Source organism: Neopelma chrysocephalum, unplaced genomic scaffold (genome assembly GCF_003984885.1).
Source record: "Neopelma chrysocephalum unplaced genomic scaffold, ASM398488v2 Primary Assembly neopelma1_22, whole genome shotgun sequence".
Classification (NCBI taxonomy): Eukaryota; Metazoa; Chordata; class Aves; order Passeriformes; family Pipridae; genus Neopelma; species Neopelma chrysocephalum.
The window spans coordinates 725,916-739,468 of record NW_020897689.1 but is presented as its reverse complement, the minus strand read 5'-3'; the positions used below and the strand labels follow the sequence as shown (position 1 = coordinate 739,468).

The window sequence follows — 13,553 nt, the reverse complement described above, 5'->3', positions numbered from 1 at the left end:
AGCTTGAAACCCAGCACATATCTGTGCTAGAAAAGGACTTGCATTGCAGCCTTCTGCATCGGAGAACACCATGCAGTTGCCTGCGCTGGAGAAAACGAGAGGTAGAGACACCAGCAACAAGGTCAATAAAAGACAGGCTCCAACAAAGCGTTTCCATTAACTTCAGTGAACTTTGGATCAGGTCCTTAGCAAATACTTTCTAACCCAAAGGTCAGCATTGGAAAATTTGGATGTTTCATATTAGTCTGTTTTTTATAAAAAATTATTCTCAAGCTAAAGATTTCCAGGCATACAACGCTTTTCTTGTTGCTGTGTGGAGGAGACCAATGGTCTTCTGCTGTGAAATACAATTGCATTTTAACTGGCTCCTCAATACATTTATCTCTTCAGCTATATGTTGCCTTATTTATCCATTCCTATCATCTTTTCATTAGTTTTTTCCTAAACATTGGTACTGACTGTACAGAAGCCAAGAAAATTCAAGGCAAGTTCCAAAGCTGATCATTTTTTCCCTTCTTTTTATAATGAAGACTCCAAACCAGCACTGATGATTTCAAAATGTATGTCTACGGTTTATAAGCACATCGACCTCCCTGCCATTCTGTGATGGAGCCTTAGAAATCACACAATACCTGTCACTATTTTTCAGATCTTTAATAAATCTGGCTCAATGATTTTCTGACAATTCTCTACCAAAATTATTCAGGCAGACTGAGACACTCTTAAAAAAAAAATAAAAAGGAAAGAAAGAAAAAAGTCAAAAACAATGCTGTATGGATTCAATTTTGAGTCAATAAATTGTTGATTAATCTGGCTCATGGTGTGTATAAACTCAGGCTTAGCCCTATTGGTAATCATCTCCAGAGTGCCATACAGCTGCATGCTTTCATTTCACACCAAGGGAGCAGGGATTAAATCCCTAATGGAGAAGATATATAAACAGTTTTAGTCTCTGCAACAAGCACAGTCCCCATGGCAGCATATTTGTGTATACAGCATGTGAACCTGTGGAGGGAAAAAAAAAAAAAGAACATGAATAGTGACGACATAAACGAGTGAGGGAGAAACCCAAGTGGAATAGACAATAAGTTTAGCTGGGTGCATTGCTATTTGTTAGTCACCTACACCAGCCACACTCAGGTGGCATAGCATAAAATATCTCTCCTGCTCTGAGTGACAACATATGTGTGGTGACAGTCTGAGACAGTGAGCTGCTATGTGCAGCCATAAACTCCTAACAGCTACGCCTGTTCATTACTGTGCCTCCCTGACCATTAGGAGATTCTGTAAAATGTGGGTTTGCCCAGACCAGTATTTTCTATTATATAATCTTCACAAAGCTGTCCCAAGATCTCTAATATAGCAGTGTTAAACATAATGTATTTGTAAGCTTTCTTTTTTTCTTAGAGAATTTTAATCCCATTTATTGGTAACTAGCTTTTAAAATGACATTTTTCCTCGCTGCATTTAGCTTAGTCCAAGGGGAAAAAGAAAAAAAAAAAGATGCCAGATGTCACAGGGCCAATAAGCAGGTGGGCCGAAGCTTCTGTACCAATTCAAACTGGCACCACATCAAACCTGGTGGGTATAACCTTTAATTCAGTGCTTCCCTGGCACCAGATCTAGTGCCATCTGCTTAGCTTTGCTAAGCTGTGCTTGTTTCTGTGCAGGGATGATGCCAACAATGCAAACTGTCTCCTACATGTGCAGGGAATCATCGGTGCAACTAGTTTTTCAAGACCCATATGGTGGCATCTGCAAATGTACACTGTCAGCATTGCTACTTGTACCACCCTTCGTGTTTAAGAATGGAAGGAGAGAGCCCTGCTTTGCAATTCACATCAAGCTGAAAGGATATTCTCTGTGCTCCTGTTTTTAAGAGCAACTCTGGGACGAAGGGAACATGTAACTTTAAAAGAGGAAGTAGTTTAGAAATCAGGCATGGGAACTGGAGAAACTCAAGTAACAGCTGGGAAAAAAAAAATGATTTTGTAGAAACCCTCTTAACTCATTGCCTGAAAGCTTCTCCAGTGTAGTTAAAGCCAAAATATTCACTGTATCCTGACTCTTGGGGCTATGAAATAGGTTCAGTTCCAAGTTGCCCCAAGACATGGACACTTCCACTTGCATGAATGGATGTCATCCTATCACCCCTTCTCCAAGACATCAGAGGGATGGAGTAGGTCAGAAGGACAGAGTAGGTAGAGGCTGGCTCCAGCACAGCTATTTTGGTGCTTATTCCAGGCATTAAGAAGAATGGCTACTGACAGGGAGTAGGGGATGAAATGATAAACCTACGCACAAAGATGAGCAAATCAGAGCTATTAAAACTCATTTCAAGCTCTCCAATTTAAATTTCTCTTTGTTAGAGAGCAACAATGTCTCCTTCCCACTGTAAGGACAGGTGCATGTGTGTGGCCATGGTCAGCTGATGCCTCCTCCTCTCCTCTTCCTTGCCTGCTGCCACACACTCTCCTTGAAACCACAGACTTCACAGACGCTTTGCAGAGCTGACAGGTGTGCGTGGTGGTTTGGAGGGGAAGGGCAGAGAGGTACCATCTTTGCTCACACCTCTGAGCGTTGGCTTGGCATTTTCCATTCCTTCATAATTTGGCCACTCAGACCTTGCCACTGGCTCTGATATGTTACCACCCATCAGTAATGTCAGTAAGCAAGTTCCTGACACACTGCTCTGCCAACCATCATCAAAACACCTCTGTGCGGTCAGGAAAAGTACATGTTGACCACAAAGAGCAGCTGTCCTTACAGAAAAATGATTAATTGCTCTCACAGAAGGCCAGAAAAACTGGCTCTGAGGGGTTTGAACAAAGCCCCTTCCTTTGGATTGCAGATGCTCTGGTGGAATGGTTAAATACAAATAAAAGGGTTTTTTTTTGGTGGAACAATTTTCCACATTTGATTTCATGGAAAGTTGCTATTGATCTAGCAGTCTTCAAAAAAAATCACATTTATATAGAGCATAACTCTACCTGACATTGTGGCTTTAAAGCAAATCCTTCTTCCCTTGCTCCATGTTCCTCTGATTTACAAACAGTCCTGTAACATTTTTAAATGAGGAAAAGGTTAACCCAGCAGTTTGGGAATTATGAAGCCTGCTACCATTTTCCTTTGAAACCTCAAGCAATTCTCTATTCCTACAACAACATGGGCTCCCCCCTCCTTCCCCTTCAGTGTCATTGCACTCCCACTGCATCAGCAGTATTGCCCTCTCTGGGTCAAATTCTGCTTATAGGTCAAAGACAGGCAAAAGTTATTCTTAATTTGCACAAAAATTATGAACCTTCACTAATTCATGGCTTGGTTTCAAGATGTTTGGTTAGAACATGTAACAAACTATGCCAGTATTACTTTTTCTTTATTTTTAATTCTACCTGTGGGATTGTCTTCCCTTTATTAGAGTAAGATAATTGATCAGCACCAAACACAGCTGCAAGCCATGTCAGTGGTAATGAATGAGGAATTTTTTGTTGCTGTTATGAACTTGCAGATAGCATTAAACTGTGACCTTTAAATCATACTAGTCCAAAACTGCCTTTTTTTATTTTTGCACTCCATATGTTCCTTTCCTTGACATTCTATCTTCTGAAAAAATATAATTAAAGATTATAACTAATAGAAATTCAAAATTCCTTTATGGAAAGGCCAGCATCTTTTGGGCAGAAAGATACAAGTAGAAGAAAGATTCATTTATTCCTTTGACACACTGACAAAGGATTTATGCCATGGTCATCTGGCTCTCAGTATTAGACTGTAATTTCTTCCTCTCAAAATCTTCACCATGATTGGTATACAACCTGTATGAAATTTCTGAAGGTCTCATCATGTACACTTCCACAAACAGACAAGAAAAAAAATTGCACCTGTTGAAGTTTGATACGGATGTTGTTAGTGCATTGCAGAAAACAGTTAATTGCCCAAACCCACTGCTTGCACTGTTAAGCAGCATTTTTGTTTTTACAAGGAAAGATTACTTGCGAATACTCCCTCTTGTGATCAAAGCTAGAAAACCAATGGAATCATTTCCCGCTGGTTCAAATCTTTCTGATTGACATTGTTCAAGTGTTACAAATAGCCTGCATGCAGGATTTTTAAGCTCTTCCATTATTTGTTCTTGCAAAAGTGAAGGTTGCCTTTCAGAGACATTTAAAAAAGGCTCATTCATGTCCTGATAAGGTATTGCATATGCTGAACTTCATTTTTCATTTTATTACTCATGTGAAGAGGACATATTTAAAAGGATGTATTTGTTTGTCCTTTTCTGGTTGATAAGACAATATTTTAAAATTGCATTGGTTGATGAGTCTTCAAGGAAATAACGGAGTGTTTAAAACAACAACAAAGTTCCTTTTTTTCATCTTATTGTCTTCATTGAGTTTATAAATATACTTTATTTTGACATAAATACCTTCAACCTTGAATTTCACCCACTGAACTAGAGTAGCTGCTGGATGTTATGAGGTTCACAATACAGCACCACACTTGGACTTTCCAGAATAGTGATTAAAAGGTATACAAAGATCTAAAAAATAAAAAACAAAATATGTAATCCATGTTTTAAAGGGCTGTTAAGCTGTTTTTTCTGCTTAGCCCAAAAGAGATCCTGGCCTAAGAAAATTCATTCTAACCCCATGAAATGCCACTTGAGTCCTCATTGAGAAAATCCAAGTTTTCAAAGATTCAGTTGTACCTCTAAGCAAATTTTTATTTTTCATGAAAATGTTAATTAGGTCCCTAATTGTGCCTTGCACAGATTAAGTCTTAAACTTAGTGTCCTGATATTTCACTGAGAGTTTACCATTAGTGTATACTCATTGTTTACTTCATGGCTCACTAGATGTGCTCCACCATTGGTTTTGTTCTAGCAGTCACCATGGAAGAGAAATAACACTTCACAAATCAAGTCTTAGGAATGGTCTGATGAAGAGATTTTTTGTTTGTTTTGTTTTGATGAAGAGAAAATACTGGTTAAAGACAAAAATTGGCTAAGGAAATTAGAAATTAAATACTGAAATTTTGATCCATTTATGCAATTTTACAGAGCTCTAATTGCCCTCTCCAGCTACCCAAGGCAAATTAAAAGGAACCATGATCACTTATGCTTTTCTATGTGGATACTAAAACCATGAATGCATCTGGATTTACTTGTCTTTCTAATAATTACCACATGAAATGTACACGCACTATTGTACAGTCAATGGAGAGTCTCTACCCTGAGCTATGACTGACTGTGTCTCTGGAGGATCCCAGCCCTATATGTTACAGTCCTTTTTCCTTGCATTCCAATGCACAGGGTTACCTGTTTTTTGTTCCACTGCCTTTGCTCCTGAACGTTCTTCCGGATGCTCTTACAAATACTGCTGAAGTGCTTGAATTAATAAAAAGCTTTTGTACACTGTTTTATTCCTACATATTCTATGTGCTCTACATTCTACATATAAACTTATTAAAAAACCACTTGTGCCTTGGCCAGTTTTCTTCCAGGGTCCTCAAGGCTCAGAAACAGAGTGCCACAGGCTCTGGAGTAAGAAATGAGCAATAGAATGTGCACCCAGTATTTTTGTTCAGCTCACTTGTTTATGTCACAACATTCATATCAAATTATTTATTTCCTTTCTGTAAGAAACAGCATAACTTGGGTTTGTCTTAGCTTCTAAATGAAAAAGCCCCATATAAACCAAGTAGAATAGAGCAGACAAGGTACAGCCTCTCAGCCCATGCTTTGCCAAAGCACTGGACCTGCATTTCACAGTAAACAATGGTCAAGGTAAAACCCTTTAGTGCTTTTCACACTCCACTGAAATCTGTTCTAGTATATTTTCTTCATGAGTATTCTAAAGCACATGCAAGAAACAGTTACTGCATTTTCCAAGTTCGGAGGATGGCAAGGCTGGCTCCCTGCAAGCAGGGCTGACCTTTCTAAAGCGTTTATTCTGGCATACCAGGGGCTGAATAATCTGAGAGACAGACATAGAGCACATATAAATAAATGAATCACACAGAGGAATATGAAAATTCCCATACAGTATATACCTTTTGCAACATGTTAACCCTTTCTGCAGAGAATTTATGGACAAAGATGTTGTGTTGATAGCTCCAGTCATCTGTGTTAACTCTGCCATAACTTCATCCATGTGGAGTGAACTATGTTTTCAGCAATGTCTGGAATGTTCCCACATCTGCTTAATTTGTTTCAGAAATGCCAGCAGTGTCACAAAAATGTTCATCTACACAGGCTTGTACAGGGTTTCAAGCTCTAATAAATATTACTACTTATTAATCAATGACATTCATTTTTGTATGTTTAAACCAATTGAACACAATGAATAACAACAGATACAAGAAAAGTATAATCCCCACTGCCATTACATTTCTATTTAAACAGATGTTTCCTTTCCTTGTTTTATAGACTGGAAGAAGTAAATTAGTTGCAGAGTTTGACAACACATTTTTTATAGCAGCTTACAAACTATTTAAAATCTCTAAGCAGGAGTATTAGCATTGCATTTGCTCTGGGGCTACCATGGTAGTGAAATAGGCTTGCAGGCACTTCCCTAAAGCCTATGAATGATTCAAACCCACTTAATATGTAAAATCATAGATACATGCCTTCTCTCAGATATCACATGCTATGCCTATCTGTGAGAAGGAATACCCACCAGCATCTAAAATATAGTTTTATTCTTATTGAGTAGAATTCCAGCTCTGAATGGGATCACTTGCCAACCATTGTAGAAACATATAATCTCTGTTCACAAAGGATTTTTACCAGGATTGTAAATCAAAAGGCAAAAGGAAGACTGAGTCAATGAATGAGAGTACCAGAAAACCAAGAGAGTCTTTAGTATCCTAGAACACTGAGATGCTTAACCACTCTCAATTTTTAGACAACCAGGTATATATTGATCTTATCAGAGTATGTGATTATCCTATTATATCACTCCTAGTTGGCAAAATCAGCTTGTTCAGTTGATAACTATGCTCCGCCCTGATATACTTTCTGTCCCCACACCAAAAGAATAATGCCTATCAAACCACCCTGGGAACAAAATATTAGCATTTATTTGGTGTAAGGAATCCATTCCTAAACCACAACAAAGGTAGATTGCCATACTCTCAAATGTACATCTTTCAAAGCAGAATACATTAAACCTTGCATTTAATTCCTGGCCTCACATGCAGCACACATTGGGTTAGGTTGTGCAGAAAAGTTTGAAGATGGAGACACATGAGGAAATCTCCAAAGGTCAGGTCAATCACTAGAAGGAGTTTGCACAGAGGCAGACAACCAATTTCTGGTATGCATGAACAGGGAAAGATTTGGGCTGAGAAAGAGTGAACTACAGTTCTTTTGGATATGGTTGAAGTATGGTTGCAAATTAACACACTCCTTCTTTTCCTGCAAGCTACATCCTCATGACCTTTGGTGAAGGAAATTAAAGGAAACTCTATCCTGCTACAACTTCAAACCCGTGCTGCATGGCAGTAACATGTGCATGGTGTCAAGACTATCTAGTCTATCAGCACACAGACCCCTAGATGCTCTTAGTTCAGAAGATTGAACCAAAGATTAATAACATTCAGTCTGCACCCATCCCAAAGCATGTGAGATAAACCATTCAGTGGAGACAGACCAGACCAGAGAGCTCCACATTATGGAAGTGGAATCAATAACTCTTTATTTCCTTAGATCAGAAGTTCTCTACACTGAACAACCAATGCCCTTTTTTAATTGCTTTTGTCTTTCCCAAATTTGCAACTTCAGCATAGTCTCAAAGAAAACACAGACAAGGAAAAGTCTCTGTAGTGCATGTAACAGCTTGTTCAATGCCAGGGGAGAGACACTGTGGAATCATAAGAGGACAACAATGTCTCAGAGAAGTCTCCAGATGATGAGGAAACTCAAGTAGGCTAAACCTGTTGGCAAACACACTCTCTTTTATCCACTTCTGCAATCGAACTACTTGGCCCATTAGGAGAATGGCATCAAAATTCAGCCTTCTGTCCTACTTACCTACCCGGAAGTTGGTATTAACCCTCTCATGATATGCTTATGAGGAAGATGCAGGAGACAAAATATCTGTTCCTCACAGCAAAATCTTCATCAGAGACAGTACAACCACATGACTGATCAAGTGAAAAGTCTGGGACACAAGATGCATGAGGAATGAGGAGAGAGTCAAACAATATAGGATAAGCTGAAGTCTGTAGAGCAGAAATTCAGGAGAGACATGCAGGAGAAGAATACCATCTTAAGGGGGAGAAGTGAAGAAAAGTATGTTTGAAGTTACAGCAGGAACACACTGGTCCATTGGTAAATATACCTTGATCTATACCAACTCTGGATTCGAACTTGATATTACATCTAAAAGAAAAGCAAAGAATAAATAGTATTTCACTGATTTGAATGAAAGCCTAATACTTAGGAAATGAGAATTGAAATCTGACTAAAAAACCCAACTGTTCTACAGAAGAATAAATATAGATCACATACCTGCAATTTAAATTTCAAACCCCAAAGTGACTAGCACTGCCACAAGGTCTAAGAAACCTGCAATACTGCTAGGTGCTCTGTGTGAACCTCTTCTACAGCTCTATAGATTTGTATGCAAAGAGAAGTAGCAGTGAGAAGAAGAGAAAGTTGAAGTACACTGTGGTGTAGTTCCAAGACAGGACCAAACAATCACCTGTAAATTATTTGAAAAAAACCCACAACAAAGCAAAGCAAAAAACAACAACAACAGAACCCAAACAAAAAAACTCCCAATAATGGTAATGACAAAACAGGAAAAGAAATTGAAAAGTAGTCAAGTGGTGCACTCTGAAATGTCTCCGCTGAATTATGATAAGTATGTATTAGCTGCAGTATGTTTATCTATGTCCACAAGAGAGGATTAGCTGCAAACATTCTTCTGAGATAAACCAGAACTATTTGGTTCTGGCACTGTTAAATTTTTGTGATATGCAGGTGTTTGGAGTATGCATGTAGCTTCCTCATTGGTTTTGATCCAGGTATTTCCACTGAGAGCATTTTTACGCACTACATGTGATGAGGTACACAGAACAATGGCAAACAATGGCACTTAGTAAAAAATACCTTTATTCACATTGAAGCTTAAAATAGTTGCCTATGTTAAAGGCAATGAATGTAAAAGCTCTCTTTGTCAGAAAAACTTGGGGTTATTGAATTTCACCCACTTCTAGCTGGCAAGCATCCCCACAAGCTCCTCAGTGCAGTGCTTCTTGCAGAGGGATGACAGCACAGCTACCCTATTTCTGCACAGTGTGAGCAGAGATTTAGGGGGCCTGGGAGATGGGAGTCTTGGTTCAAAGGGTGTAGGGGAAAACAGTCCTCTGCAGTGCCTGGTATCTTTGCAATGCACTCGTGCTGCACCAGAGCTCTTTGCCCAGCCCACTGCAATTTCTGTCCTGCTCTATATGGCTTCACACCAAGCCGAGATCTGCTGCTTGTCACCTCCCACCTTTTCTTGTTCCAAAAGCTCTTCAGCTCAGCTATCCTCCAAGGGCCCCTCTTGATGTGACAGGCCTGGAAGATTTCTCTAGTGACTTTGAAAGGCAGCCACCTTCTTTCTGTTTGGCGTCTTTTCTGATGTCCACTGCATTCTTACTGCCCTAAGTAGAGTAGCTGTAATTTAGTAGTAATTTAGGTGTTTATTCCAGAAGTGGTGCTCTATGTGCCATTGAAAATCTAGGCACAATTTTGATAACTAAATTCAATACCCTCAATGCCAACTTAGACATCTGAAAAAGAAATCAGTTAGAGAAAACCTCTGAAATTTTACAACTGCACATTTTTAACTTCTTCAGTTTTCACTGCCAAGCAACTTGTTCCAGCTAAAGGATCTTTCCAAATAAACAATTTCCTACACTACAAACCTAATTCATCGTATCACTTACAAGTATTTTATTCTGTCAGATGACTTACTGTAAGTTGTGCTTCTCTTGCAGTTCCTGCTGTCCCATAACCTCTTGGTCTATGGTACACTTCCCTAAGATGCTGGGGCAGTTCTCCACCTTCACACTGATTCATATGTAAGGTCACTATATACTTTTACCCAGGGATCACTGCATGTTTTAATCTTATTTCTTCTTTCTGCTGAAAGCCACATTTTCAACCCCTATGCAATGTGACCTTTTGTTTACATGTAGTTTCCGATGTTTCAGATGGTTTGGGTTTTTTAAATCTTCACATCAGTGTACCAGTTTCTGAAACTTATTATTGTATTCTATGGTGCATTGAGACACCTTGAAGTCTCCAACTATTTATCTACATGCACTCTTCTCCACTGCACCTGCCTTTCAGCACAGGTGACTCCCACTGAAATCTTGAACTGTCCATGAGATCAAATTGGTATTTCATGCTTAGTAACCATGAAATGCATTGCATTCTTGTTTTTCTTAAAATCTCAGTTTTAATTTCTCATTGCAGCTGTGCAAATTTCAGATGAAGTAATCAAGGATTTTTTGGCACTAACCTTGAGATGAAAGAAGTGTATTTCCAAACACTAAAAATTACAAGTTACTGATAGGTTTCAATAGACTATGGATCTACTCCTATATCACTTCAGTTAATGAGATTTTTACTTCTGGCTATGACTGGGAGTCCATATGGCTTTCATTAATTGCAAGGCTAGAAGCATTAAAAATTCAGAACAATAACTTCCATTAAATAATACACCTGAAGTGGACAAAGGTTTACCAACACTAATTGCGCAGCAATTATATATATATATATATATATATATGTATAATATCACTGGGACCCCTGGTGGCCTAGTGGTTAGGATGCGGCACTCTCACTGCTGTGACCCAGGTTCGATTCCCAGTCCCCCAGGCAGATGGAGCTCGTTAGCCCTGTGAGGCCATCCATCTATGAGAAGGTCACTCTAAACAAACCTACGTCCTGAGGACCTCACTGCCATTGTCCAAGCTTGCTTGGCCCCGGCAGATGAACCTTAGGATTACAGGGTGGGCTCAGTTCAGCGCATGCTGTGTCTCACCTAAAAAAATCCATTGCGCAGGCTGGAAAGGTAAAAGACCTTTCCCAAAATCTTAGTTCGCAAAGACTGGGCATTATATATTTATATATAATATCACTTGAAGATAGAGGTCTGACATACTTAATCTGCTCATAATTAAGGAAATAGATTTACTCGTGCTGCCAGAAATTGAAAAGAGCTATAGTCTTATGGAATTTATGGACTTATATCTTCCTGACTTTTATTCTGAATTCTGTAAAGAACAACAAAAAGTAATTTCAAATGCACCATATAAAAATACAGCATTAAAGTATTCTGCTATGCATCTTAAAATGACAGAACGAAACAAAATTACCACAAAATTAGTTAAGCAAAACTAAAATAGCAGCCCAGACATCTCTGTGGTCTTAATTCTGGAAACTACTTCAGCATGTCCTTTAGCCCATCCACACTAAGCACAGCACTTTAGCACACAACCAGCTACAGGTCATTGCCAAGTATTTCAGTAACAAAAATGGATATCAGGGCTGAGATTGGACATAATTGAACAACAAAAAAGATCAGCAGCTACTCACTCTGCTCAAGACTTTGGGACTACCAACCCAAACCATTCTCTCCTTTTCATTTAGTCAGTGCTAAAAAAACCCTCTGCAAGTCTTTAAGGCATCTTACTGACTTGTCAGGTCTCTTACCAACTTCTAAGACTGAGAACCACACTGTATAAACTGATTTTTAAATCTCTAAACAAATTAAAATAATTAAACAACTTTTTAAAAGTAAAACTTCTTAAAATTTTTGTTTTATTCCTATATTTACATGAGGACTCGTGTCATGAAAATTCAAGACTTTATTCTGCAATTATCTGGCAACTTTTCATTGCCAGTTCTACTTTCATGTATGGCCTGATCTGCTCATAAGTATTGCCTTTGTCCAGTTTTGTTATATTCCCAAACAGACCTTTCCCTTGTTTTTTCATTCCCCATCTGGACTGTAACATGTTCCTTCCCAGTTCTTTTACCCTATGAGGCAAACACACCTATGTCTTCAAATTTCTTCTCATAAAAGCAATCCTTCCTTTCCCCCAACAACCATTATTCCAGTTGGAATTCATCTGTCTTAATATAGGGGATCAGAACTGCAAATCCCTCTCTGTATGCTCATATTATATCTTTGGGCTGAGACATGAGGCTCAGGTGACATATCTTCCACCTTCTCTGATGCATCCCTTGGATGTCTCAGACATATCCTGAAACTGATGAGAATACCTTTGTCCCTCTACTCCTCTCTCATTTCCTGCCATTGAGCTTATCAGAGAAGTTCTTTCCAGTTGCCCCTCTAAGTGATTGCACTTGCACATTTTGCTAATAAATTACAGTTCTTTTCTACTATTTCAGTCCTCTAGGTAGCACATCTTCCTGCATTATGCTTCGATCCTCTCCATATTGACAAAACCTCCAATTTTGTCTCATTACCACACTGCCACTTTTTATGCCCTTGTCATTACTAAAGCTATTAAGGAAAGGCATGAGCAGATGAACTAGTTACCAAAGGGAAAACCAGAACACATCATTTACCGTGCAGCAACTGTCCATGTGCATCCTCCTGCCTTCAGTGAAAGAGAGGAGCTGTCTCCTATTTAACAGGGGCTACTGAGGAGCAAGTCTGTTGAGAGAAATAGCTACTGTGCTTTGGCTGTAAACTCACACTCTTGCCCATGATAGTCATGAAAATTGATTTGGCATCCTTATTCAGTCCCTAATGATCCCCTCAAGACTTCAGAGTACCTCCTTCCAGGCTGATGATTCCCTTTAAGCACAAGCCAATGCATGGTTATCTTGCCCTCATTCAGCTCTTTACCTGTTTTGCAAGTTCCCTGCTAATCCCCATTCTCTCTAGAGCAATTAGCAAATTCCAGTGGAGTACTACATTAGGTGCCCTACTGAAGTCCAAGCAGATTTGACCTACCTTACTTCCTAGTTAAGTCAACCAGCTATTTTACTGAATAATATCAAGTTAGTTCTGGAAACAAAAGGTGCATTTTGGATCAATTAGCTTCATATACTTTCTTCCCAAATTTATTCCAAATTATATGCACTGTTCAGGTAAAACTAATGAACACGTAATTGCCCAGATCACTTTTTCTCCTTTCTTAATATAGGTTTACACTTCCTATTCTTCATGCATGCTCTCCACCTTTTAAAACAATTTATAAAAGTAAGAGCTATCAAATTATTTTTGTTTCATGGGACATTGATGATTAAGTGCATGTTTCCTCCTGATACTTAATGAAACTAAACTTCTCAGACTTTGATTCTATCTCAGATGTGGAGATTTCAGATTATCTTCTTTTCCCTTGGATACCTTGATTAATTCTTATTGAATCTTGAAACTTGAAATATTAGTTATTATTGAATAATGATTCAATAATTACTTATTACTGAATCTTTATTCAATATCTTTGCCCTTGGCAAAAACTTTAAAAAAAAAAAATCATTTTGCTTTTGATTCACAGCTAAATCTTAACCTCTACCCCTG

The 13,553-nt window shown here is 38.6% G+C and overlaps 1 long non-coding RNA gene across 1 annotated transcript; it reads right to left on the bottom strand.

Annotated features, from left to right (window-relative positions):
- Positions 1–2,998: 2,998 nt before the first annotated feature.
- Positions 2,999–10,594, bottom strand: LOC113968825. Its single transcript, XR_003535295.1, has 3 exons — positions 10,515–10,594; positions 4,427–4,540; positions 2,999–3,057 (listed from the first exon to the last, which is right to left on the bottom strand). It is a non-coding gene; the product is annotated as an uncharacterized LOC113968825 (long non-coding RNA).
- Between the last annotated feature and the right edge of the window lie 2,959 nt (positions 10,595–13,553).